The 4,791-nt window shown below is 37.0% G+C and overlaps 2 pseudogenes; both read left to right on the forward strand.

The window, feature by feature from the left end:
• The first annotated feature begins 2 nt into the window (after window positions 1-2).
• Window positions 3-3,327, forward strand: LOC102863128 (annotated as a pseudogene).
• Window positions 3,328-3,453: 126 nt separating this feature from the next.
• Window positions 3,454-4,791, forward strand: part of LOC102863530 — a 10,781-nt pseudogene continuing 9,443 nt past the window's right edge.

Consider the following 4,791-nt stretch of genomic DNA (forward strand, 5'->3'; position numbering starts at 1 on the left):
TAAAACGAAGATTAAAGGACTGCAATATCATTGCCAACAAAATTAATTCTATTATTTCATGACTTATGGGTTTTGACAGATTCTCAGTTGAAGGCCATGGCAAGATCTCTCAGTGAAGAATAGAAAAATGAACAGAACAAATGAAAAGTGTGGTTTCTGAACCTACACAGAATTCTACTGTATCACCATCTACCCAGCAGTGAAGCCACTACTTTTCTTGCTTCCAATGCTCCTGATGTAAATGATGCAACTGTGAAATTTGATGTTAATGGAATCTTGCATCACTTCGTGACTTCATATCAAGATCTACACATATGTGATGACATTCATGCTAAAGAAAATAGAGTCAAACATACAATATTAATTTACTCAGCTAATTATTATTATTATCCTTATCACAAAGCAGGAGATAGTTGTAATCCCTGGGTTTATTTTAGTGATGCAACCAAAGCAAAAGAAAAAAAAAATGGATGGGCCAATGAGTTGCTAAATGAATTTGAATGAAATGTTGAAATGCTTAAACAAGCTGTGAAGGATCATAAAGTAGGTTCATCTCCTAAATCCCCAACACATGCTTCTCCCTAGAATACTCAAACAGAAAGAATCAGCTCTAAAAGGAAATTACAGCACACCATCTGTGTTATCTCAATAATCAAACACTAAACTGATGTCTACCTCTGTTGTGATGAGACTTACAGATTTCAATATCTACCAGATCTCAACAGCAGACCAATGTTGTTCTTTCCGTAAAAGGATTTGCTGCAATTAAAAAAAAAATCCCTGTAACTTCCACAAGAAATGCCTGCTATTGATATAGAATTCGCAGAATATTACTATCCAGATGGAAAGGACTTTCCAACTCCATCTCTGAACCCTTTTGGCCAGCTGAATGAACTACTTTACTGTAGATCACAGAATGATTCTATGGTTAAATCTGTTTCTGTTGGATTTTAAACAGAACCATGACCAATTTATGATGGTTTACAAGTTGAATGACAATTCAAAATCTAATAAACATGTTGCTGCTTGCATTGGTGGCCTAATGCTGAAGTTTGTAATTTCTTCTGAAATGAAATCTAAGGGTCATCAAGATCAACCACATGCAATTTCTTTTCAGAGTTCAGAATTGATTGCCACTAACACAAGGTACTGCCCAAACTGTCTGCATTATGATCTGGGTGCTTTGTTTCAAGGTTTCAAGGAGTGTCTTTTTTTTTAAAGAAAAATATATACCAGCTTCCACAAATCTTGTGGCAATTTTAGTGTTCTCAACACAATCTTCCAGAGACATGCTCACAAGCACGGTGCCAAAATGCATGATGTTTACAAAGGGAATTATTACCAATTTGAACAAATGTTGGGGAATTTTGGGGAGGAAGGGAGGGTCTCTGGCTGGGACAGATCACCTAAGCTCTGGGTAAGTGCAAGCCTCTCAACAGCCTTTAACATGGGGTAAAGAAAACTCTCCTGTGTCTGCCCTTACCAGCTTGAGAAAGCTTGCCTCCTGGGAAGAGGCTGCTGCACCTGTTGAGCTGAGAGTAATTCACGTGAGGCTAGGTTCTCCTATCCAATTGGCATTTCCCATGTCTGCAGGCTCATCCTCTATCCTGTCTTCCTGTTTACTTGTTCGTATATAAATGCGCTGCAGCCCCAATAATATTGAGCTGAATTGACTCTGAACGGCTCCCAGTGTGGTGTCTCTGTCATGCTTGTCCCCATCAGGGTGCTGCTGTCTGTTGCCAGCAAATGGACAATGACAAAGAAATATACTCTAAAACCTTCTGATGCCACAGATGTTTGGGCTATATATTTTTGTAATTTTTGATAGACTATGAAGAGATAAAAAGTGGAAAAGGACGGGCATTCAGTTTTATGAACTTGTTCCCTCTTTTTCATCTTGATTTCTTCTTTTTTAAAAAATGTATTATTAATTTCAATGAAAATTTACAGAGACTTTGGATTTCCATTCATTCATTGTTGCACTTGCACCCCCTCCAAGCCCTCCTCTCCTAGTACAAGACCCTCTTGGAAAAGTAAAAGAAAAATTCTTCCATTGATTTACAATCCCTCCCCCTCAGGTCCACTCCACTATGCAGCCTTCACTCTGGACTCCTGTCATGACAAAAATATCTAATCACATAACCCTTTTAAACAGTTTTTTCCCTCATCTGTTTCAACGCAGTATACATTATTGAATCCATCTTTCTCAATCTCCTCCCAACCTTTTGTGACTGAGATACTTCACTCAGCATAATGTCCTCCAGGGCCACACATTTTGAATACTATTGCATGAGTTCCTTGTTTTTCAATGCTGTGTAGTATTCCATTGTGAGAATATACCACAGCTTCTCTAGCCATTCATTGATGATGAGTACTTGGGTTTTTTCCAACATGGGTGTGCAATCATCTGAATTTCTTAACCAACATAATATACAGAGTCACAGAAAGAGTTATATATTTGTAATCAAGTATCTCTAAACATATGTCAGAGTGAATCTATGGCTTGCCTGCTTATATGTAAAAAGCCCATGAAGGAACATTTCAGTACAGATATGAGCCTTTGAGAAATGGTTGTCAGAAATTCTCCTCATCAGATTAATTTCTCAGATTTTCCTCTTTTTGTCAGATGCAGATATTCATGTTTTCATTCACATGTATAAACGTGTCAGTATGCACATCAACCACTACCAGTAGCTGCTTCTGATTTTCCTCCATGACTCACTTATTCTACTATCAGAGAATGTGAAGAAGGATGCAGAGGCTGTGACTGGTAGTCCTGGCAATGAGACATCAATCTGTGTTGGAATTTTACTTTAAAGTGCAGAAGTAGCCCTTTTGTTTCATCCAGTGAATCAAGCAAATATTCTGAAGTCCCCTATTTCTGAAAGTGTGAGCCCAGAGGTTCCTGATTTTTTGCCCACAGAAAATGGATTTTGCTTATGGAAAAAGAAACAAGTTCAGCATGGTATAAATCAAATTAGAAGTGTAACTCTTAGTTATGCGGCAGATAGCAGATCCATGAGTGTTGACCTTAGCCATGTTCCTTTAAAGATCCTTTGCTTTTAAATCAGCTATGATACAAATCTGAAGAAAGATTTATTTTTTAGATTATTTATCAGATACAAAATTTAGAGAAAATAGGTGAAATTAAAAGTGGTAGCACTGTTTCCAACATGAGTTCAGGAGAAGTTGAATCAGAAGGAATAGGTAAAAAGGATTCATCTTCTGCAGATTCACATAGTGTCTGTCTTATGCTGTAGAGAAGATTCACATATCAGTTCAGTTAATAATTGTGGAAGCCAAAACATGGTTTCAAATACTGGTTAAAGAAAATGAAGCCATAGAGTTATTCGTCAAAACTGAGGATTTTGTTCTAGAAACATCTTCACTTCTTAAGAACCTAGAAATCAAGTAAGATGAGATTTCCCCCTTCAAACACTTAAATCACAGCCAATGTTAAGTCGAAGCCTAAGGCATATTGCCCATCCAGTGTGACTCCATTCTTGGTTTCTTAAAAGAACATGAGGAAGTCCTTCACAAATCTCTCCAGATACAGTTTCACTTGACTCCACAACTTAGGAAGAACAGCTATTAGAAAGTGATAGAAGAGTGATTAGGTATTATTTTCATGACTGCAGTCTAGAACATAGGCTGCATAGTGGAGTGGACTTGGGGGGAGGGATTATATAACAATGAAAGACTTTTTATTTTACTTTTCAAAGAGAAGAGTGAACTGGCAGCAGGGGGTGAGGAGATGAGCAGGAAGAAAAGTGCAATGAATGAATGGAAATCCAAAGTCTCTGTAAATTTTCATTAAAATTAAAAATCAGAATAATAATTTTAAAAAAGGGAAAAAAGTGATGGAATTGATAGCCATATATTTTTGGGAAAAAGTTTTTAAAAAAAAAAACTCAATTGCAAATTACCAGAACCCAGCAGAGAGTATGAATACCAGCACAGACATACAGAATTATGGCAAAACTTCTCCAGAAGCCACCAGTACAAACTCAGAGAGTGCTCAAGACCACCGTAACATGATGTCAGTTGTGGTGTTTAAAACTGCTGGTGTTAGTGGAGGAATAGTCATCCGAGAGAAAGATACTGAAATCTGCCTTCAAGTGGACCAAGTGACACCAGATCAGTTAGGCAACATCAGCATTAAGCATTACTTTGGTCATTGCTTAGTAGGTTCAGATCAGAAAGCTGTAATGCATTAAAAATCCTCTCCTACAATTACTCTGAGATTTGAAAGTGGGCCTGGTATAGTAGTAAAAAATGGCTATATGCAATGACATATAGTAGATTTAAGTACTGGGTTTCTAAAATCTACTCTTATGAATATTCAACTACTCTTATGAATATTTTTAGAAGATGAAAGAAATGGTTGCAACAGTGATTTGAAGATACAAATTTCTAACACAAAAATAAGTTGTAAAAGATGACAGTCTACATTTTAGTACAATATCCTTTGAATCAGTTCCTGTAACTGTGCATATTGATCATCTTGTGATAGAGAAAAACGTTGATGACTCTCTTCATATTAGAACTTTTCAGACGCTTAACGCTGGAAATGACTGGGAAGAGTGAATCAGTGTCTCTGACCCATGGCAACTGTGACCTTAAGATGCAGCACAGTGTCACTCAGACCACTCAAACAAGTCCAGACCATTGGTCTTCTCAGAACTTGACTAAGGAACAGTTCCTGTTGGAAAATGAATCTCTTAAACATGAATTGGTTAAAGCTAAAATGGCTTACTTAGAAAAAGATGCACTTCTCCATCAAATAAAAAA

The sequence above is a fragment of the Elephantulus edwardii genome, unplaced genomic scaffold (genome assembly GCF_000299155.1).
Source record: "Elephantulus edwardii isolate Elephantulus edwardi_28Jun2011 unplaced genomic scaffold, EleEdw1.0 scaffold00124, whole genome shotgun sequence".
Lineage (NCBI taxonomy): Eukaryota > Metazoa > Chordata > Mammalia > Macroscelidea > Macroscelididae > Elephantulus > Elephantulus edwardii.